We start from the raw sequence: 25052 nt of genomic DNA, 5'->3' as shown, positions 1-25052 counted from the left end.
AATTACATGATCATGCAAAGAGCAATATGACAAAAGTAATGCGTGTCATATGGACGGAACGGTGGAAAGTTGCATGACAATATATCTCGGAATGGCTATGGAAATGCCATAATAGGTAGGTATGGTGGCTGTTTTGAGGAAGGTATATGGTAGGTGTATGGTACCGGCGAAAGTTGCGCGGCACAAGAGAGGCTAGCAATGGTGGAAGGGTGAGAGTGCGTATAATTCATGGACTCAACATTAGTCAAAAGAACTCATATACTTATTGCAAAAATCTACAAGTCATCAAAAACAAAGTATTACTCGCATGCTCCTAGGGGGGTAGATTGGTAGGAAAAGACCATCGCTCGTCCCCGACCGCCACTCATAATGAAGACAATCAATAAATAAAATTGTTCTCCAACTTCATCACAAAGTGGTTCACCATATATGCATGCTACGGGAATCACAAACTTGAACACAAGCATTTTTTAAATTCATAATCACCCAACTAGCATGACTTTAATATCACTACCTCCATATCTCAAAACAATTATCAAGTATCAAATTGATCATAGCATCCAATTCACTTTCTATGATAGTTTTTATTATACCCAACTTGGATGCTCATCATTCTAGGACCAACTTTGTAACCATAGAAAATACCATGCTGTTCTAAAAGACTATCAAAATAATATAAGTGAAGCATGAGATACTAGCAATTTCTACAAAATTAAGCCACGACCGTGCTCTAGAAGATATAAGTGAAGCACTAGAGCAAAAACTATCTAGCTAAAAAGATATAAGTGAAGCACATAGAGTATTCTAATAAATTTCAATCAAGTGGGATTCTCCCAAAAGGTGTGTACACCAAGGATGATTGTGGTAAACTAAAAAGCAAATACTAATATAATACACGATGCTCCAAGCAAACCACATATCATGTGGTGAATAAAAAATATAGCTCCAAGTAAAGTTACCAATGAACCAAGACGAAAGAGGGGATGCCTTCCCGGGGCATCCCCAAGCTTAGGCTTTTGGCTATTCTTGAATATCTGGGGGTGCCTTGGGCATCCCCAAGCTTAGGCTCTTGCCACTTCTTATTCCATAGTCCATCAAAGCTTTACCCAAAACTTGAAAACTTCACAACACAAAACTCAACAGGAAATCTTATAAGCGTCGTTAGTGAAAAAAACCCACCACATAAGGTACTGTAATGAACTCATTATTTATTTATTTTGGTGTCAAACCTACTATATTCCAACTTCTCTATGGTTTATAAACTATTTTAGTAGCCATAGATGCATCAAAATAAGCAAGCAACACACGAAAAAAGAATCTGTCAAAAACAGAACAGTCTGTAGCAATCTGTAACTAACACAAACTTCTGGAACTTTAAAGATCCTACTAAAATAGGAAGTCCTGGACAATTTGTCTATTGATCAGCATATTGATCAGCATCAAAAATAATCAATGCAAAAGCACGTTTCTTTGATTTAACAAAACTAATTTTGTGCGTGCAAAGTTTCTGTTTTTCACCAGAATCAAATTAACTATCATCATAGGTTATCCTATAGGTTCTACTTGGCACAAACACTAATTAAAAGATAAAAACACATCTAAACAGAAGGTAGATGCAAAATTTATTACTAAACAGGAACAAAAACAAAAACACAAATAAAATTGGGTTGCCTCCCAATTAGTGCTATCATTTAACGCCCCTAGCTAGGCATAAAGGCGAAGTAGATCTAAGTAGTGCCATCTTTGGCACTCAATTCATAAGTAGCTCGCATGATAGATTCATAAGGTAATTTGACTTTCTTTCTTGGAAAGTGCTCCATGCCTTTCTTTAATGGAAATTGGAATCTAATATTGCCTTCCTTCATATCAATAATCGCGCCAATCGTTCTAAGGAAAGGTCTACCACGAATAATAGGGCAAGAAAGATTGCAATCAATATCAAGAACGATAAAATCTACGGGCACCAAATTTATATTTGCAACAATGAGAACATCATTGATCCTTCCCATTGGCTTTTTAATGGTGGAATCCGCAAGGTGCAAATTTAAAGAGCAATCATCAAGATCATGGAAACCTAGAATATCACATAAAGTTTTCGGAATCGTGGAAACACTAGCACCCAAATCACACAAAGCAAAACACTCATGATATTTAATTCTAATCTTTATAGTAGGTTCCCACTCATCATTGAGTTTTCTAGGTATAGAAACTTCCAAATTAAATTTTTCATCATAAGATTGCATCAAGGCATCAGCGATATGTTTGGTAAAAGCTTTATTTTGACTATAAGCATGAGGAGAATTAACAACGGATTGCAACAAGGAAATACAACCTTCTAAAGAACAATTATCATAATCAAATTCCTTGAAATCCGAGATAGTGGGTTCAATACTATTTAAAGTCATGACCTCTCCAATCCCACTTTTACCAAATTAAGCATCAAGATACAAAAACTCCGAATTCTTGGGGCGCCTTCTAACTAAAGTTCACTCATCTCCAGTCCCATTATTATCAAGATTCATATTGCAAAACAAAGATCTAATAGGAGACGCATCAATAACTTTAAGATCTTCATCATTATTTTCATGGAAACTAGAAGAACACGCCTTTACAAAGCAATCTTTCTTAGCACGCAATCTAGCGGTTCTTTCCTTGCACTCATCAATAGAAATTCTCATTGCTTTGATAGGCTCATTGATATCATGCTTAGGAGGAGAAGATCTAAGTTTAAGAGAATCAACATCAAGCGAAAGTCTATCAACGTTCCTAGCCAAATCATCAACTTTGAGCAATTTTTCTTCAAGCAAAGCATTAAAATTCTTTTGAGAAATCATAAATTCTTTCACACTATTCTCAAAATCAGAAGGCATCTTATTAAAATTACCATAAGAATTATTGTAGGAATTTCCATAATTATTAGAGGAATTACTAGGGAACGGTCTAGAATTAAAGTTTCCTCTATAAGCATTGTTTCCAAAACTATTCCTACCAACAAAATTCACATCCATAGATTCATTGTTATTCTCAATCAAAGTAGACAAAGGCATATCATTGGGATCAAGAGGAGTATTTTTAGTAGCAAACAATTTCATAAGTTCATCCATCTTTCCACTCAAAACATTGATTTCTTCTATAGCATGCACTTTTTTACTAGAAGATCTTTCGGTGTGCCATTGAGAATAATTAGCCATAATATTATCAAGAAGTTTTGTAGCATCTACTAACGTGATTTCCATAAACGTGCCTCCCGCGGCCGAATCTAAGAGATTTCTACTAGCAAAGTTCAAACCGGCATAAAAAAATTGTATGATCATCCATAAATTCAAACCATGAGTAGGGCAATTGTGAATCATCAATTTCATTCTTTCCTAAGATTGGGCAACATGCTCATGATCAAGTTGTTTAAAATTCATAATATCGTTCCTAAGAGTGATAATCTTAGCGGGAGGAAAATACTTAGAGATAAAAGCATCTTTGCACTTGTTCCAAGAATCAATACTATTTTTAGGCAAAGACGAAAACCAAACTTTAGCACGATCTCTAAGTGAAAACGAAAATAACTTCAATTTAACAATATCATTATCCGTATCTTTCTTCTTTTGCATATCACACAAATCAACAAAGTTGTTTAGATGAGTAGCGGCATCTTCACTAGGAAGGCCGGTGAATTGATCTTTCATAACAAGATTCAGCAAAGCAGTATTGATTTCACAAGACTCAACATCATTAAGAGGAGCAATCGGAGTACTAAGGAAATCATTATTATTGGTATTGGAGAAATCACACAATTTGGTATTATCTTGTGCCATGGCAACAAGTAATCCAACACACAAGCAAACAGAAAAAGGCAAGCGAAAGAGAGAGAGAGAGAGAGAGAGAGAGAGAGAGAGATTAGGAAAGAGAGGGCGAATAAAACGGCAAGGGTGAAGTGGGGGAGAGGAAAACGAGAGGCAAATGGCAAATGATGTAAATGCGAAGGAGATGAGTTTGTGATGGGTACTTGGTATGTCTTGACTTGAGCGAAGACCTCCCCGGCAACGGCGCCGGAAATCCTTCTTGCTACGTCTTGAGCTTGCATTGGTTTTCCTTGAAGAGGAAAGGGTGATGCAGCAATAGTAGCGTAAGTATTTCCCTCAGTTTTTGAGAACCAATGTATCAATCCAGTAGGAGGTTCCTCAAAAGTCCCACGCACCTACACAGACAAACAAAGAACTCGCAACCAACACAATAAAGGGGTTATCAATCCCTTCACGGCCACTTGCGAAAGTGAGATCTGATAGAGATAATATGATAAGATAAATATATTTTTGGTATTTTATAACATAGATGCGAAAAGTAAAGATGCAAATAAAAGTAGATTGAAAGCTTATATGATAAAAGATAGACCCGGGGGCCATAGGTTTCACTAGTGGCTTCTCTCAAGATAGCATAAGTATTACGGTGGGTGAACAAATTACTGTCGAGCAATTGATAGAAAAGCGAATAATTATGAGATTATCTAGGCATGATCATGTATATAGGCATCACGTCCGCAACAAGTAGACCGACTCCTGTCTGCATGTACTACTATTACTCCACACATCGACCGACTCCTGCCTGCATCTAGAGTATTAAGTTCATAAAGAACAGAGTAACACATTAAGAAAGATGACATGATGTAGAGGGATAAACTCAAGCAAAATGATATAAACCCCATCTTTTTATCCTCGATGGCAACAATACAATACGTGCCTTGCTGCCCCTGTTGTCACTGGGAAAGGACACCGCAAGATTGAACCCAAAGCTAAGCACTTCTCCCATGGCAAGAAATATCAATCTAGTAGGCCAAACCAAACTGATAATTCGAAGAGACTTGCAAAGATAACTCAATCATACATAAAAGAATCCAGAGGAGATTCAAATATTGTTCATAGATAAACTTGATCATAAACCCAGAATTCATCGGATCTCAACAAACACACCGCAAAAAGAGTTTACATCGAATAGATCTCCACAAGAGAGGGGGAGAACATTGTATTGAGATCCAAAAGAGAGAAGAAGCCATCTAGCTAATAACTATGGACCAGAAGGTCTGTGGTAAACTACTCACAACTCATCGGAGGGGCTACGGTGTTGATGTAGAAGCCCTCCATGGTCGATTCCCCCTCTGGCGGAGCGCCGGCAAAGGCTCCAAGATGGGATCTCGCGGGTACAGAAGGTTACGGTGGTGGAAATTGTGTTTCGTTGGCTCCCTGGATGTTTTTGGGGTACGTAGGCATATATAGGAGGAATAAGTACGTCAGTGGCCGCCCTAGGGGCCCACAAGACAGGGGGCGCGCCCTCCACTCTCGTGGCCGCCTTGGCTGCTTCTTGACTTGCACTTCAAGTCCTCTGGATCACGTTCATTCCAAAAATTACGCTTCCGAAGGTTTCATTCCGTTTGGACTCCGTTTGATATTCCTTTTCTTCGAAATACTGAAATAGGCAAAAAAAAACAGCAATACAGGCTGGGCCTCTGGTTAGTAGGTTAGTCCCAAAAATGATATAAATGTGTAAAATAAAGCCCATGAGCATCCAAAAGGGGTAATATAATAGCATGGAACAATCAAAAATTATAGATACGTTGGAGACGTATCAGCTGCTCCCAAGGACCTTCATCCACCTGCGGCTGGGTCGCCACCCCGGGGGTCCTGGCAGTGGCCTTGGCTTGGTTTACCTGCGATCCATGGTTAGTGCAAGAGTGCTCCTGAGGCATTGGCTATACCCAATGGTTGTTGTCGTCGAAGGCGTTGGTGGAGCCCTGCTGTGGCTGACAGAGAGCCTCGGCCTCGTGTACTTCCAGCGCCTAGCCTGGCGTGGGGGATCGGTTGGGGCCTTCTCCCGATGCGTACCTTAGGTCGCGATGGGCACGTAGGCTTCCGGGCTAGCCGCGCCTGATTCGCTGCCTGGTTGCCTTGCGCTGCTGCCCCCGGTGCCCAGCATCAGGTCCTAATGGTTGAGGACTGGTGCCCCGGCACGGCCCAGAAGAGGCCGCTCGGGTTCGCCCCGCCCCGGGGCGGCATAGTTGAAGTAGAGCAGGCTGCACTGTGGGGTAGGCCGATGCCGAGAGGCTCTTCAGGGGCCCCGGGAGGGGGCGCACGGGCATAGCGAGGGTAAGCGCATGCTCCCGCCACGGCTTGCGACGTAGGCATGGTGCAAAATGGTGCCACGCCCCTGCATGCATCATCCAGCAACTCGGCGACCCGTTCCAGCAGGGCGTCGCGGCCGCTCTCCACCAGCCTGCACCTCAGCAGCTCTCGAGCCACGATGATCGCAACTCGCATGTTCGCTTGCTCCCGGCGGGTGTGTGGCGCTGTCGCCGTGGCATAGCTCTAAGACCGCGCGGTTACGGTTGCGGCACAACACGAGAGGGGGGCATGCCTTACGCGGCCGACGGCACCAGGCAGATCACGAGCCGCGAGCATCACGGAGTGGAGATCTTCCTTGTCGGCAGACGCTGTTGGAATGGGCCAGACAACCCAGTGCTCAACACGGGCTCTCGGGGCATCGGCCATGGCGGCGATGGAGTAGCAGCCAATCGATCGATGTAAGAGAGGCTCCGTCGCACCCCTACCTGGCGCGCCAAATGTCGGATTTCAGGTTCCGCAAACCCGTGAGAGGTTCAAACTCTGAGGTGCGAGCGGAGATCTCAACCTGGCTAGCCTTCTTACTCGCTAATCTCACGGCCTATCGCGTCGAGCTCGAAGGGAAAGGAAGACACGATAATATACCTAGGTTCGGGCCACCTTGCGGTGTAAAACCCTACTCCTTTGTGGTGGATTTGCCTCGATGGGCTGAGGAAGAACTAGTACAGTGGAGAATAGCCTCAGGAGGCGTGTTCTTGAGCTCAAGTGAGCTGGTGAGGTGGTGAGGGTGGAATGGATTCGATCCGATCCTCTGGGTTCGACCCCTCTCCATGGTGGTGGCCAAGTCCTATTTATAGTGGCCTTGGTCCTCTTCCCAAATGTAGGCCGGAAGGGATGCCACAACAGCCAAATTAGAAGGGAGACAACAAGTACGTCCTATCCTGACTAAAGTGGTCTTCGCCTGCAAAAGCCTCTGGTCGTGACACTGCGGTGGGCTCGGCGATGACCTCCATCCTGCCGTCCTGACGGTCTTGCTCTTGTTGCACCAGAATGGAAACCTTTGGTTGATTCCTCGAGACACCACGCCTGTTGCTTGCCTCCTTTACACCGAAGGGGGAACTGGTACTCTGCGCCCGCTGGCGTCCGTCTGGCGCCCGCCTGGCCTTGGTCATCATGGCTCACGTTAGCCTAACCTCGCGAGGTGCGCCTTGCATAGGAATCTCTGCTCCTCGGGAGCAAGCCTGAGGGGGCTGATCCCCTTGGAGGTCTTGGTGTCGTCCGGCCCGCGAGGCTTGGCCCCTGGCGAGGGTCTTGAGTTGTTGATGCTAAAGCTGGGCCATACCAAGCCGTTGATGGAGCCATGTCGTGGGCCACATGCAGGGAAATCTGGGTACCCTCGTATCCAGAACACCGAAAATCCTATCTCGAATTCTTGCGCATCGCACAATGTTGCTTCCAATTACCTTACGACTGAACATACATTATTCCCAATCTTTGATTGTCATGTCTTCATCGGTTTTAGAAATCCGGTATGAACAACAGTGATGCGTAGGATGACCTGGCCGTAAGCTCATAACATCAAGGAGAACTTTCGAAAACATCAGATGAGGCACATAATCCTTCGGGATTTTCTATTGAAAAAGATAGTAATAACTTTGTAGTTAGCAATGTAGTTTAGTTTTAGAAGAATTTATGCAAAAGATGCATGGATGTCGTAATAGTAAAAAATCTTACCATGGCATCTCCATGGATGTTACCGTAGTTCAACACGTGCACTAGTGGCACGTATTGACCATAATGTGCAGGAGTTTGATAATAGATATTGTAATTCTCAGTATCATTAATAAATGAGATCAGATGATTTTTCTCCAGATAAGTTAATTCTGCGCCATTGGTGTAGTTGGTTATGTCTACCATCTTTCGCTCATTCTTTGAAGTATGAAAATAAGTTATAAATGGAAATAAGCTATTAACTATTTTGAAATAAACAACATAAATTACTTAGTAGCTATGTTTGAGAAACTAACATAGTGGTAGAATTGGAAGCGTATCAACAAGGACCCAAATGTCCATATTGTCTTCCTCGATGTCAGGATCACCAAGATCCATGGTGACAAGCATACCCTCATGGAATTCATATGCCTTGCAAAGTGCTTCCCAATTTGGGCAACCAAAATGGGATACGCTCTCGGAATTGTATAGATTTACAACAAAATCAAAACCATGATGGGTCCTTAGGTGAACTATCTTTGTTTCCATATTTTCATGATCTTCAAAATCCATCCTCTCCAAGACATAGCGTCTTGCATGGCATGAGATAAGCTAGTCGAATTGTAAAAGACGAAAATTACACATTGAACAAGTAGAAGTCGAGCTTAATTACGAAAAAACACTTTGCGTCGTTGCGTACCATTTCAACATCGTAGGTCTCCTGGAGATTAATGCTAAAGCGCCGACCTTCTACCAGGTGAGGCCTGTCACAGAAACCCCGGCCGTCGCTGCACCAGGAGCACTCCGCGAGAGTTTCGTCGTCTGACGACATTTCCTATGTTCATAATTCAAAGATTAACCTAGAATTCTGTTAAATACACCTAAAACACCTAAATTCTATTAACTACACCTAATTAAAAACACTAGCCGTCAACCCGTGCGACTGCACGGGCTAGCACTTTTAGTACTGATTGTACGCAAAGTTTGTACAAATTACAAATGTTAGACCAAAATAAAGATGTTTGTATATTGCTATTAAACATGACATGCAAAAATATTCATTTGTGACATGTAGAGACAAAGGGAGGCATATCCCCTGGACTAATTTCTGATTAGATTGTTTTGGATGTGCATTATGAACATGCAAATTTATTAAAGCTTTAGCAAGGCTCCTGTATGTATGCATCTGTGAACAATATGCAAGAAAAGGCAGGATGCACATGATGGTACTCAGAATAGTAATGCAATATAACTATCCTCGATCACAATGCTTATATTACGTAGTTATAAGTACATTTTAACGAATTGAGGCTGGTCTATGGATGATGAATTAAGAATATCTTATATGATCTTCTAAATTCCAACAAAGGGAATACCTTGTTATAGCATATAGTGTCCTATTTATGATAAAGGCATATTTAAATTTAAGCTTAAATAAAATTAGCTATGATCGGGAACATATATAGGTGAGTATTCAATTTTGCCTTTCAGTAATAAATAGGCCCTTTAAACTATATTATTGTATAGTGCTTATAATTAACTATCTGGGATATATTGTTTGGACTTTTTTCTTCTCTCTTACTCGAGAAATTTGTTGATATTTTCTTTTAAGATTAACATTCGATTTTTAATGAAGACTCGTGATACACACAAATAATTTGATATGGTAATTCTATATTTGAATTTTCTTTGGGATTTTTTTCTTTGTTTCTTATAGGGCTAAGGTCGACATAACACATATTGGCCGTGCATCTGCCTAGGCTAGCACATTTTAATAGGCATTGAGCAAAAAAGTTTATATGTATAATAAACATCATATGGGACAATTTATTATTATATAATTAAATAAGCATGAATAGCATATTTATTTTTTCTTGCATATTTAACATGACAACTATTTAGAATAAATGAAGTCGACAAAATTAGAGCTTTGTAACTCCATTGTTGAAAATGATAATTTGTGTACTCTCGAAAAAAATGATAATTTGTTAGCGCGTGCATTTTCTGATGTTTAATCAAATAATTATTTATATTCATGTTTTTCTTCTTAGTCGTTCACTCTTCATCACGTATATGCGTGCAACGTGTATATATGCACATGCTTATGCTTTTCGAAAGAAAAAAATGCACATGCTTATGCTATCCATACTCTAGACTCACATGTGCAATGTAGAAAGAAAAAGAAATACAGTAGCATACTATAGCCTACTATACTGGGAGTCTCGGACCTATGTGTCCAGTAAAGAAAGAAAGAAAGAACAGGAAAAGGTTGCGTGCTATACTTACTTCCTCCGCCCGTTTCTTCCCTCGTCTAGCAAAAATGGACATCGTCTCATCCATGGGGAAGATTGATCCAGAAATCCGCCGGGGTGCGACGCCGAGTCGCCGCTAGTTCCAATCCCACGCGTGGCGTCGACGCCTCTCCCTCTCTCCACTCGCCGATCCCCCAAAATGAAATCCTCGATCTAGCCGCTGGCTATACATTCTGTTCCCCTTTTGATTGTATACCTTCTAGTCCTTCAGTTTGTCAGCACTAATTCTTATCATGCTAAACAACCTGGAAGTGAGAGAGAAGCAACCACCACGGGATACATCAGGTGTGGTTAAATCATTTGATTTTCTGTATGTATTATCTTAAGAACTGGGAACTTGATTTGGGGGCATGTCTTATTTCCCATTTGGGTCTGTATGCAGATGTTCAGTGAGGTGATGTAGGTGTTGTGTAGAGATGGGTGGTAGTGGAGTCGTCAAGGAGATTGCCTGAGCTGAATCGGTAGGTCACCTGCGTCAGCTAATTCCGTGTGTTGTTGCCCGAGCTTATGTGGTCGCTATCATACCTGTAGAACAGACCATATTTGTCACCATTTAGGCATATAATGTGGGAATATTAAGAAGATCCAACCGCTCCATAATTAATCACACCACATGGACTTCCATTCACACAATTGATCTTAGCATATTAGGAAAATAGTAATCAAATCTAACCTTTGCTTGGTCGGTTGTACCACCTTAATCATCATTTATGAAATCATCCAAGTATATTCCGATAGGAAAACGAAAATCTTGCCACTCCATGCTCGATCGTGCCCAAGGAAGAGATGTTGATGGATCTCTTATTTGGTATTGACAGATGTATGTACAAATATATTGTGGTCAGGTCAGAGCTATGAGACAGATTAGGGCATGAGTCGTGAGATGCAATTTGCAGATACTTAGTAAACTGAAAGTACACATTCATGATTCATCTAGTTCTTAATTTTTTAATACTGATTATGCAATGGACAAACTACATATTGTTTTAGTGCTAGATCTAATTTGCAAATATAGCCATCTGTGTCCGCAGAAATATTGGATTCATCGGAAAACTGTACGAATTCCTCTTTAAGACCGTTACATAGAGTAAAATAGAAATATTCTAAGGTCTCTTGCACAAAAGGATCTCCTTGTACACAATATGTTTTGCCGATTTATTTCCCTTAGATTCTTTATTTTCTTTGGTAAATATAGCCCCACATGTTTTAGCGACTGCTCTTGACTCTTATTTTTTTGAAGGCTCCTAGTAACTCGTCAAAAACTACCCCACACGGACGGGAAACTTTTTTGAAGAGAGGTGCATGGATAGGAAACTGGCTGACGTAACTAAGACTCTCTAAAATAGAGAAAGGTAAAATATTGATCTATTTTCCCACAACAGCTCGATTCTAAAAGTGTTAGAGATGATTAAGTAACTGATTAAACATTACCTATACCAACTGTTCTTGATTCTCCAGAATATTCATTGGGGCCATTTTCCATTGAGGTATAGAATAAATGGAAGAACTCAAGATTAAATTTATGTACGAACATGAATGATTAGGACAGGGTATTATTATAGACAAATATATATGATTAAAAGTATTAGAAGCTGAAAATTAAAAGATACAGAACTACTTTTTCTGTTGAGTAGGCGTTGGAGAGGGCTTCCTATAAAATCAAATGGGGTCAAGGAGGTCAAAAACTGTGCTGCTAGTCTTTACCAAGAGATTAACATGAGCATCATTTTTTATCTCACGTGTTGCTTCAAGAAAATTATGCTAATGTACAACCTTCTTAACTGTTGAATGCATATACACTCCATATCTGCAAGTAACACTATGAAAAAAATCAATGAGAACAGAGTATAATTTTGGTTTCTACTATGCACATATTGTATTGGATCATTGTGTGAGCATTAAACTGAAAGAACAGATCCATGTAAACAAACACCTGGTTTTTCCTTCTAAGAAACATAGGGAAGTAGACTGGCAAACCATGCAATGCTCCAAAACGACTTATCTACTTTCCAAAGAAATCAAAGGTGGTGTTCGAGTTTTCTGTGCGGAAGTACATCCACATCTATGGTGAATTGCATCCACTATTTGGATTGCATATCACCTACATATCTTACCCACCCTGGTAATACTCTGTATCTAGACATGTCTGAAATCAAATAACACACATAAGCAAAATTCCCAAACAAAAACCTAGGCCGCCCTTGCTCATTAGAGACCAAGTCACAAATTGCAAGATAACATAAAAATCCTGAGAAATAAAAACCTATCCCATTCTTGCTCCAATGCTCCTTGTATACCTGAGCAATCCATTGTACTAACATGATTTTGTGAATACTCGAGCACGGCATTATACCACGTTAGACCTTAGGGCCTGTTTGGTTCCAATAAGTCACCTGACTTATAAGTTAGGTGACTTAAAACCGGTGACTTATAAGTCACGCCTGTTTGGTTGTCACCTGACTTATAAATCACCTGCCACACCTTCCCACACCAATCAACATCATGCAGGTGGTGGGACCCATGCAAAAGGGGGTGACTTATAAGTTTTAAGTTGGGGTGGAGCAACTTATGACTTATAAGTTGGGGTGACTTATAAGTCGGGTCTGTTTGGCAAAATAAGTCACTTTTTTCACTTTTCGACTTATAAGATTGAGAAATGTGATACCACATTATTATTGGGCCTGGAAAGTCAGGTCAACCACAGAACTAAACCAAGAGACTGTAGATCCCAGATGTCTGAGATAAGGAGGGAACTAATACTTTTTTTCCTTCTTATATGATGGAGAATTTAAAGGATTAATTCTACCTTTTTAGATCTAATATTATCACATATATACTGGAAAAAGTCGAGCATTCTGTATTTACTTTCGAAAATACATTCCTATCACACACAGGCAGGGAATAATTGAATATGCATAGCTTGTTTTAAAGAATGGAGCAACGATGAATATATGCTAAGGCAGCACTCTATAACATGGTAATAAGATTGAATTAGTTTACCTTGTATTGCAAATATGTAACCTTGTCGTTTTAATGATGCAGATGCTGAACCAAGTCTAAAGCTCGCTGAGCACGGCTGGTCCGATGCCTGTTGGCTGGTTTTCTTTTACCATGGAGGTTGTAAAAGGTTCACTGTAGATTTTTGATATACCTTCATTAGCCCAGCCATACCGGTTTCATGGTGAACGAAATAGGCAACATGGAGGTTGGATGCTTAGATGATGTTATGATAAGATTAGTTGCTCAACAACTATAGCATGAGCAAGGGTAACATCCAAATTCCACAAATTAGTCATGTATTAGTGTGTACTCAGCTCTTCCTTTGAAAATTTAACAAACTAAACATCCAAACATGTGCTTCTGGAATAAGAAATTGGCACCTGCTAAATAAGTAATTTGAAATTAGCAGTACCAGTTTAAATGAGAATACCGCCATTAATGATTGTTAAAATAGAAAAGCAGTCACACCTCAAATCTTGGGAATAAGTAGTCTGTTGGAGGCTCAAACCTAAATTAGAACCCTGTCATGCAAAGTGGCAAACAGAAAATTAGGACTTCCTCTACATGTTGGATGCTTACCAGATTCAATATGCCTCAAATAGCGTGTGCGTGAATATATGTGGTTGCAAGGGAGTCCATGGGGAATTAGAGCTGGCTACACGTTTCAAGTTGGTTACTACACTCCATGCAATTTGAGCATATGAGGTTGTAACATGGGTAGAAGCAGCCGGTGATGCATCCAATCTAGATATCTAATTAGAAAAAAGGAGATTAGCAAGACTACAATCAGATTCAAGTGCTGGACCGATCCAGTAGTTGCAGATGTCAAAACATACTGATGCAGATGTCAAAACATACTGATGCTGCCGCACGCGAATCAGACCAGCATGAGCATGAAAGCCCAGGCGTGAGACTTCTGCCCACCTTGCACAGACGTGGGACTTCTCCTCACTTTGCGTCGGCAAGTTGATTTGATGGCGGAGAGTCGATTGATGGCATGAGGCGATGATTAGATGTGTTTTTTACCTTCTGTTTTCTCTACGGACGAAAGGAGAGGCAACAATTAGGAGTTTGTTTACCTTGACTTCTTTTTTCTTTACGAAAGAGCAATGCGGGTGGAAGAGGTGGGATTATTCAAGGGCTCCCGATTAATTATTGGTTGATCAAACGGATGAAATTTTCTAACGCCAAGGATTAACGTGAAGCCTCGTATGGTGCTCTCAATTAGTATATATATATATATATATATATATATATATATATATATATATATATATATATGACAAATGTTTCCTACAAGCAGTGGTAGTTACCACCACTTGCGTTTTGTATGTTGTATGTAGTATCTATTGGAACCAAGATTATGTACGTGTAGTATGTAGTATATAACAATGATTAGGTAGTATATATATACTAATTTTTAGGTACTATGTACCATGTTTTGAGTATGCTCTTTTTTACGTACAAATATATACGCATTTCATAAATATAACAAAACCTATGGGCTCATATGCATTTTTTTCATGTAACTTGCTTTGAAATATCTTAGATATATTATATGAACATATTTAAAATAATAAAATAGTATATATAGTACCACATGGTAGTATATTAGATATGTGGGGTAACTACCACCGGGTGGTAGGATGGATTTTCCATATATATATATATATATATATATATATATATATATATATATATATATATATATATATATATATATCAAATTTCAACACTAAGCATATCAAATTTCTACGCTAATAAGTAACATATCCTGACATGGCGGTCAACATTTGTCCTTGTCACGCGGGTCACGAATGGCATCCCGACATAGTTTATAAGAAAGATATAAGATACTTTCTCATGCCATGCATAAGTAGCTAGGAGTGAATAATGATTTATCTTGGATATCAACATTGTGTTAAAATGATTGTGATGTAGTATGATGATATGGTATCCTCCTCTGAACGTTCAAGTGGCTTGACTTGGCACATGTTCACGCGTGTAGTTGAATCAGAACCAACATAGCCTCTATGATATTTATGTTCATGGTTTTCATATCCTACTCATGCTAGTATCCAATGTTATGCATAATGCATGTTCATGACCGTTGTTGCTCTCTAGCTGGCCGCTTCTCAACCTAATTGCTAGCCTTCGCCTGTACTATGTGGGAACTCTACTTGTACATCCAAAAACCTGAAACCCAAGTTATTCCAGATGAGTCCACCATACCTACCTATATGCGGTATTGTTCTGCCGTCTTAAGTAAATTTGCATGTGCCACCTCTAGAAACTTCAAATAAATATCTTTTTTGTGTGCCTGGATCGTTCAAGGAATGACAGGAGGTAGTCGGTATCTTTCATGCTAAGCGGATTATTCTCAGGTCGAGTGTTTATTCACTCGCCATCGCACGAGAAAAGGGCGGTAATAGGGATGCCAGTCCCAAACTGCAAAAAGAAAAGAGCTTACAAATAATCAAACAAAAACTCCCAATGGAGTCATAACCTTTACATTTCCGCTTGGGAACCGCCACTAGCGTGCTTAGCATGGAAGATATTGATAACTGATGGTCGTGAAGTGAATGAGAATGGTGCATGTCTAAAAATATCATTTACCTCTGTTTTAAAACTTGAGCTCTGGCATCTCTGCAAATCACTGCTTTCCTCTGCGAAGGGACTATCTATTTACTTTTATGTTGTGTCATCACCTTCTCAAATAAGTGCCAGAACCTGAGAGCACTGTTGTCATGCTGATGCATTGTGAATAGCTAATGTTGGGTGCATCATGACTGGATCTTTTCTACCATTAATTACAATGTTTATTCGCTGCTTGAACTTTGGGGGTGCTTTGCATTTATGTTTTGTTGTCTCAGAAAGGGCTAGCGAGATACCATTATTGTCATATTATATTATGTTTGTTTTGACAACGTGTTGCTATTTGAGATAACTTATTATTGCTCTAGTTGTTTATGCCATTGATATGAGTTAATATAATTTTTAAGAGTTATTGTCGACATGATTAGTTATAATCCTTGCTGAAAACCTGGGTGCTATTTAAGCTTATTTATGAAACAAGAGCAAAAGAGTTCGTAAAAGTTTTCTTTTTCACTTTCAGTTTATCAATTGAATTGCTTGAGGACAAGCAAAGGTTTAAGTTTGGGGGACTTGATACGTCTCCAACGTATCTACTTCTTCTAACGCTTTTCCTTTTGTTTTGGACTCTAATTTGCATGATTTGAATGAAACTAACCCCGGACTAACGTTGTTTTCAGCAGATATACCATGGTGTTGTTTTTTTGCAGAAATAAAATTTCTTGGAATGGAACAAAACTTTGCGAGGATTTTTTATATCAAATAAGAGAATTTCTGGAACCAGAAGGTACCTGAGGAGGGCACCTGGGTGGGGACAACCCACCAGGGCGTGCCAGCACCCCCCCCCCCCAGGCGCGCCCAGGTGGGTGCTGCCCACCTGGTGGCCTTGCTAACCCTCAAACCGACGCTATAAAATCCCATATTTCCAGAAATAAATCAGGGAAGAAAGAATTATCGCGTTTCACGAGACGGAGCCGCCGCCGTCTCCTGTTCTTCATCGGGAGGCCAGATCTGGAGTCCGTTGGGGGCTCCGGAGAGGGGGGTCTTCGATCTTCGTCATCACCAACACATCTCCATCGCCAATTCCATAATGCTCCACACTGGGAGTGAGTAATTCCTTAATAGGCTCGCTGGTCGGTGAGGAATTGGATGAGATTCATCATGTGATCGAGTTAGTTTTGCTAGGGATTGATCCCTAGTATCCACTATGTTCTGAGATTGATGTTGCTATGACTTTGCCATGCTTAATGCTTGTCACTTTGGCCCGGGTGCCATGATTTCAGATCTGAACCGTTTATTTTATCACCTTTATATCCATGTTCTAGATCTGATCTTGCAAGTTATAGTCACCTACTACGTGTTATGAACCTCGGAGTGACAATAGTCGGGATCACTCCCGGTGATGACCGTAGTTTGAGGAGTTCATGTATTCACCATGTGCCAATGCTTTGTTCCAGTTCTCTATTAAAAGGAGGCCTTAATATCCCTTAGCTTCCAATAGGACCCCGCTGCCACGGGAGGGTAGGACAAAAGATGTCATGCAAGTTCTTTCCATAAGCACGTATGACTATTTACGGAATACATGCCTACATTATGTTTATGAACTGGAGCTAGTGCTGTATCACCCTAGGTTATAATTGTCTCATGAATATCGTCCAACGAGTCACTGATCCAATGCCTACGAATTTATCATATATTGTTCTTGCTAAGTTACTATTGTTTGTACTGCTATCATTACTGCTACAATATCACTGCTATCACTGTTACTGTTACCATTACTGCTGCTGCTATCATCAAAACTATCATACTACTGTGCTACTAATTACTTTGCTACAGATAATTAATCTCTAGGTGTGGTTGAATTGACAACTCAGCTGCTAATACCTTCAAATATTCTTTGGCTCCCATTGTGTCGAATCTATAAATTTGGGTTGAATACTCTACCCTCAAAAATTGTTGCGATCCCCTATACTTGTGGGTTATCAGCCATCATGGCCGCCACCCCACTGGCGGCCACCGTGGCCATCACCCGCTCCACCAATGCGGCCCGAAGGCAGGAGGTGGTGGTCGTGGCCACCACCCCATCATCGGCCGCCGTGGCCGCCACCCCACCATCGACCGCCGGGGTCATCACCCGCTCCGCCATCGCCGCCCGAAGGTGGGAGGTGGAGGTGGATGCCCGCACGTGCATCAGCGACCTTGCACGCTACACCGAGTTTCTGCGGGAGGAGGAGGAGCGCCTCGTCGAGCACGCAAAGAGCCTTATCGCCGTCGTGGCCGCGCGCACGCCGCCTCAAAGGCGAGGAATCAGGAGATCTACGAGGAGAACCACCGCTTCGAGAGGGGTCGTCTGGAGCGGCAGGGGGCGTTTGAGGTGAGCGTCGCTGAAGGTGCAGCAGCGGCAGGCACCGTATTCCAGTTGTCCAGCTCGTCGGTAGGCTCCTCCTCCTCTGCCTCTTACTGAGCGCGCTCGGCAGAGGAGAGGCTGCCGGAAGTAGTACAAAGCCCCTCCATAGTAGTAGTAGTAGTAGTAGTATTTAGGGGCTATTTTGTTCAGTTCATCTCACTATAGATGTGGTGGAACTGTACAACGTACTTAAAATTAGCTAGTATATAAAGTAGAACTAGCTATTTCAGTACGTGGTTGGAAACAATTGGGGAAACATTTGGTCGGTTCAGCTGTCGAGTTGAACTGTTTGTATAAAGAATGACTGCTTAATCTATGAATGAAATCTATACTTAATTACTAAATTTTCGTTGCAAAAATTAGATACTGCTAGTGATTTTAACTGCATATTTTGAGAAATCGCAGCGTTACAAGGTTGAGAAATGGCAATGTTACTAGATCAAAAAATGCAATCTTTCCAGTTTGACAAATGACAACATACCCAATATGACAGATGCAAATCTTACCAAATTATTTGTAAGTGGTTGCACACGGGTCATCCAAAACAACCGTTTGCATTGAAGCGATGTAGAACTCATGCTCGGCACATTTTCTCTTGGCTTAATTAGAGTTGAAGTCTGGATTTGCATACCGTATTAAATCTGAACCGTTTCATTGAAGAGATGCACAAATCATGCGCTACGAATTTTCCCTTGACTTAAAGGGGAAGACCATAGCTCTCACTTTGCATATAGGTGCTCTATCTAAAACCTTTGCGATCAAGAGCTGCACAAATCCTGCTCGGCACATTTTCCCTTGGCTTCCTGGGGAAGTTGTCGGTTTGCATATGGGTGTTCTAGCTAAAACATTTCTGATGAGTGTATTATATTTTAAAACCATTGGCGGGTTTTTCAGAAGAAAATCGTTTGATAAGTCTGTACATTAAGAAAGAAAAATGCAAGTTTGTTCAAACAATATCTTTCATTCAGTCACACTGCGAATTTATATTCGTATGATCGAGATACAGTATTAAACCCAAAATAAAACTATTTCCGGCGGCGGCATGCCGCGCCATCGTTGTCATTGTCGTCCTCCGGGACATTGTTGTTGAAGTCTTCAAGGCAGCACCGAATGTTCTTCACTTGTAAATCAAACATCATGTCATCGCGCTATCGACGGGCGGGGCAGGAGGACGAAAACTGGCGGCGCTGAGAGGTAGCGGTCGACGGCGGCATCCCATGCCGCTGAAGGGGCACGCGCGCGGGCACGAGCATGGCGGGTGCAGCCAACCGCACAGGGACTGGCACCGCGGTGGGTGGAGGGGCGCGCATGGGCATGGGCGTTGGCGCTGGCATGTACACGAGCTCGCACGGGTCTGCGGAGACCTCGCTGATGCCCGTGGCTTCCATATCTGCGATAGTGCTCGGTGACCAGCCCGTCAATGCTATGGGGATGGTCGCTGGCGCTGGCACGGGGATGGGAGTTGGGATGGGAGCGGATGCAGCAACCGCCGCAGCCAGCTCGTTCAGGGCCATGTCCATGAGGCCCCATTCCTCCTTATTTTCAATCTCCTCTGGCTCAGAGTCGACTTCACCAAACTTGAAGACTAGTGGCAGATGGTCCTTCTTGCCATGGCGTTGGTGGAGGTCTGCGGGAGGGAGGGGAATGGGAGGCGAACAGTAAGGCTGCCCATATTAAGCAGTGGATCGGGCACCATTAATGGAGAGGAAGACGAGCGGCCATGGAAGTCAAACGGCTCGCTTCCCAGTGAGCCTGCGCAGTGTACAGCTCGCATGCTTCCCAGTGAGCCTGCGCATTGGAGGACAGCTTGCACGCCTCCTGGTCAGCCTACGCACCGGACTGCGCTCGCACGCCTCCCGTTCAGTCAAGCACATGTCCGCACGACACCTCCTATAACCATTAAAACCAAGACATGTGGCGTCACATGAATGGTTAACATAACGCAAACGGTTTGAATTATACAAACATTTAGAGTAGCAGCTATTTGTTTCAAAATGCCTTTGTTGGTTGTTATTCGAGTGTGCGTTCTCTCAAAATGGACACAAAAAATACCACAACATGTCGGGTGCCATTCCATGATAGCATGCCAAGTTTCATGAATTTCAGACGAGTTTTGGATTTGCTAGAATTTAAAAACAAAGTATCTCAACATTTTGTCGGTAATCAACAGTGCCCTGGTGTTTGAAATTCATTCCCATTTCTTGCATGGGACCTTAGCATGCACCCCAGGACAAAGATTTGTTTATTCAACCAATTTATATGCACTCGAGCATGTGCATGTAGTTCAAATTTGAATTATGCACATAAAATGCCTAGAAACCCAGTTAATGTATAAAATGTCCAAACGAACCCCAAAAAAATCCAAAATTTAACACAACATTCCTGTTGTTCTATGTTGACACTAGAATTTTTTTGAAAGCAATAAGAGGCAGCGGATATCGTTTCGTCACCAAAGGTGGCATGTTCCCTACCGAAACCATCAGGCTTGTTGTGAGAAGCTCTGGTTTGTGAGAAGCTTATACCCAAACCTGCCCCAAATGGGACAAAAAATTTACCACAGCATGTTTATGCCGCTCCATGATAGCATGCCAAGTTTCATGAATTTTAGACAAGTTTTGGATTTACTAGAATTTTAAAACCAGGTATCTCAATGTTTGCGGCCGAGTGACAGTGGCAGGGTGTTTGACATTCATTCCCATTTCTTGCATGGGATCTAAGCATGCAACCAAGGACACAAATTTGAATTTTCAATGAATTTATATGCATTAGAGCATGTGCCTATAGTTCACATTTGAATTATGCAGATAAATGCATTGAAAACTCAATTAATGCATAAAATGTCCAAACGAACCCCAAAAATCCAAAAAATAACACAACACTCCTGTTGTTCTATGTTGACACTAGAATTTTTTTGAAAGCAATAAGAGGCAACGAATATCGTTTCATCCCCAAAGGTTGGGCGTTCCCTACCGAAACCATCACGCTTGTTGTGAGAAACTCTGGTTTGTGAGAAGCTTATACCCAAACCTAACCCAAATGGGACAAAAAATTTACCATGGCATGTTGATGCCGCTCCATGATAGCATGCCAAGTTTCATGAATTTCAAACGAGTTTTGGATTTACTAGAATTTAAAAACCAGGTATCTCAGTGTTTGCGGCCGAGTGATGGTGGCAGGGTGTTTAACATTCATTCCCATTTCTTGCATGGGACCTAAGCATGCAACCAAGGACACATATTTGAACTTTCAACCAATTTATATGCATTAGAGCATGTGCCTGTAGTTCAAATTTGAATTATGCAAATAAATGCATTGAAAACTCAATTAATGCATAAAAATGTCCAAACAAACCCCAAAAAATCCCAAAAATTGACACAACACTCATGTTATTCTATGTTGAAACGAGAATTTTTTTTGAAAGATATAAGAGGCAATGGATATAGTTTCGTCCCTAAAGGTGGGATGTTCCCTACCGAAACCATCAGGCTTGTTGTGAGAAGCTCTGTTTTGTGAGAAGCATATACCCAAACTTGCCCCAAATGGGACAAAAAAATTACCATAACATGTTGATGCCGCTCCATGATAGCATGCCAAGTTTCATGAATTTCAGACGAGTTTTGGGTTTACTAGAATTTAAAAACCAGGTATCTCAATGTTTGCGGCCGAGTGACGGTGGCAGGGTGTTTGACGTTCATTCTCATTTCTTGCATGGGACCTAAGCATGCAACCAATGACACATATTTGAATTTTCAACCAATTTATATGCATTATAGCATGTGACTGTAGTTTAAATTTGAATTATGCACATAAATGCATTGAAAACTCAACTAATGCATAAAATGTCCAAACGAACCCCGAAAAATCCCAAAAATTGACACAACACTCCTATTGTTCTATGTTGACAAGAGAAAAAATTTGAAAGCAATAAGAGGCAATGGATATTGTTTCGTTCCCAAAGGTGGGATGTTCCCTACCGAAACCATCAGGCTTGTTGTGAGAAGCTCTGGTTTGTGACAAGCATATCCCCAAACCTGCCCCAAATGGGATAAAAATTTACCACGACATGTTGATGCTGCTCCATGATAGCATGCCAAGTTCCATGAATTTCAGAGGAGTTTTGGATTTACTAGAATTTAAAGACCAGGTATCTCAATGTTTGCGACCGACTGACGATGGCAGGGTGTTTGACATTCTTTCCCATTTCTTGCATGGGACCTAAGCATGCAACCAAGGACACAGAGTTAAATTTTCAACTAATTTATATCCATTAGAGCATGTGCGTGTAGTTCAAATTTGAATTATGCATATGAATGCATAGAAAACTCAGTTAATGTATAAAAATGTCCAAGCAAACCCTGAAAAATCCCAAAAATTGACACAACACTCATGTTGTTCTATGTTGACACGAGAAAAAATTTGAAAGTAAGAAGAGGCAATAGATATCGTTTCATTCCCCAAGGTGGCACGTACCTTACCGAAACCATCAGGCTTGTTGTGAGAGAAGCTCTGGTTTGCGAGAAGCTTATACCCACACCTACCCCAAATGGGACAACATTTTTACCATGGCAAGTCGATGCCGTTCCATGATATCATGTCAAGTTTCATGAATTTCAGACGAGTTTTCGATTTGCTAGAATTTTAAAACCATGTATTATGTTAGCGGCCAAGCGACAGTGTCAAGGTGTTTGACATTCATTCTCATTTCTTGCATGTGACCTAAGCTTGCAACCAAGGACCAACATTTGATTTTGCAACCCGTTTTTATGGACTGGAGCATGTGCATGTAGTTCAATTTTGAATTATGCACATAAATGTCTAGAAAATTCAATTAACATATAAAAATGTCCAAACGATCCCCAAAAAAATCCAAATATTAACACGACACTCCTGTTGTTTTATGTTGACACCAGGAAAAAAATTGAAAGGAAGAAGAGGCGATGAATATCATTTTGTCCACAAAAGTGACACGTTTCCCTAACGGAACCATGAGGCTTCTTGTGAGAAGCTCTGGTTTGTGAGTTATACCATAACCTGCCCCAAATGGAACAATATTTTTTACCCTAGCATGTTGATGCCATTCCATGATAGCCCCAAGGTTTCATGAATTTTAGACAGGTTTTGGATTTATTAGAATTACAAAAGCAAGTACCTCAACATTTGCCGGAGAGCCACGGTGTCGTGGTGTTCAAAATTCATCCCCATTTCTTGCATGGGACATAAGGACAAACCCATGGACACATATATGATTTCACAACCCATGTTGGTTCACCGGAGCATGTGCATGTAGTTTAATTCTGAATTGTGCACCTGAAATGGCTAGAAAACCAATTTAATGTATACAATGTCCAAACGAACCCTGAATAATTTCAATTTTTTTACGACATACATATAGTTGCATGTTCACTGCAGATAAAAGGTCTAGCCATTCAAACACCGTTCATTACCGCTGTGACCCCATTATGTAATTCAAATCAAGATGAAAAATCAAGTAGATCCCACACAGTTTATTATCACCAACCGTGATGCAGTACAAAATATCCTGAAGTACCGTCAGTGTATAGTACACCTATGGCTTACGCGAGAAGGTGCGTCGGCTACAGTCCACAGCCGGCGTGTCAAGCACACTAGCACGCTCCCCAAATATCATTTCACTGTTCAATCGTCGTTGGTGAAAGATGGGGACGTGGACCCGCGTCGTGAGGGCAACTTTGGCGGCCCACTCCGGTGAGAGTGCGGCCGCAGCCGCTATGCGCGTGCTAACAAGGTGCATGAGCGCGGCCACAATCTGCAACCGGGCGACCAAGGCAGCCCAAACGGTCGCTGTTGCTTCTAAGGTGGCGGTAGCAACATCTGCCTCGGGGATAGCAACTGGCGAGAGCGGCACAACAGCTATCCGTTCCGCAGTGGCGGCCTTAGCCCTGATGGAGGCCTCCCACGACCATGTCGAGGCCACCCATGCCTAGCTCGTGGCGGTCATTGCACAAATTGAACGAAGCTTCTTTGACAACGGTCGGCAACCCACGGCCGAAGAGTTGGCAATCGCCGAGAGCGCTCAAGCAGCCGTCCGTTCCTCCGCCGCATACCTTGCGACGATAGAGCCCGTCCAAGCCCAGATCGCGGCCGCCCACGCCCAGCTCGTGGCGACCTTTTCCAAAGAGATGGCGGATGCGAATGGCGAGATGCTTGCCGAGTATGGTATGATGGATGGCATGGAGCCCCTTCCCCAGGAAACCGTCGGGCACGAGCTAGACATGGAGGAGGCGGCAGAGATCGACGAGCACCAGCCATCACTACTAGGGAAAACCTTATACACATAATCTTAGCAGCAGCGCGGCTCAAAAAGAAGCGCTACTGCTAATTAGCAGTAGCGCGTGTGTGCAAAACTCGTTACTGACACGGCGTTAGCAGTAGCGCGCTTGGAGCAACCCGCGCTGCTACAAATATCGACCGACAGTGTCCATCAACCTACATTTAGCAGCAGTGCGTTGTCGTGTCACATCTCTAGTTCTGGTATGACCTAGACTAGCTAGTCATGTCTGCATCATGTTTAAATTCCATTTAAATTTGAAATGGGGATTTGTGAAACCCTCAGAATCATTTTTGGAAATGACCCAAACAAATATTGCTCCAAAAAGGTCCAAGAAAATGCTCATGTTGCTCTCTGAAAATATTGGACAGAGATAAAAATCAAACCAATATTTTTAGAGGCTCATAAGTATTTATTTTGGGCATTTGGAATTAATGCATAATTATTTGCATTGGATTATATATGTTATATATATAATATATGTCCAAAAATTATGCCATTTATTGAGGAGCTCTAGAATAATATCACTAGTTCCTACAAAAATTGGCATAAGGAAATAAAATGATTTAATATTATTATTAAATCAAAACAGATGTCAGAAAATAGAAAAGAAAAAAGAG

At 41.6% G+C, this 25052-nt stretch overlaps 1 long non-coding RNA gene across 1 annotated transcript; it reads left to right on the top strand.

Moving 5' to 3' along the window:
- The first annotated feature begins 10101 nt into the window (after positions 1-10101).
- LOC119340545 lies at positions 10102-13552 on the top strand. Its single transcript, XR_005164588.1, has 4 exons — positions 10102-10411; positions 10509-10587; positions 11367-11478; positions 13169-13552. It is a non-coding gene; the product is annotated as an uncharacterized LOC119340545 (long non-coding RNA).
- Positions 13553-25052: the final 11500 nt, after the last annotated feature.

This window comes from Triticum dicoccoides, chromosome 7B, assembly GCF_002162155.2.
Source record: "Triticum dicoccoides isolate Atlit2015 ecotype Zavitan chromosome 7B, WEW_v2.0, whole genome shotgun sequence".
Classification (NCBI taxonomy): domain Eukaryota; kingdom Viridiplantae; phylum Streptophyta; class Magnoliopsida; order Poales; family Poaceae; genus Triticum; species Triticum dicoccoides.
The sequence above is the reverse complement of the archived record's forward strand: the minus strand, read 5'-3'. Positions and strand labels throughout refer to the sequence as shown.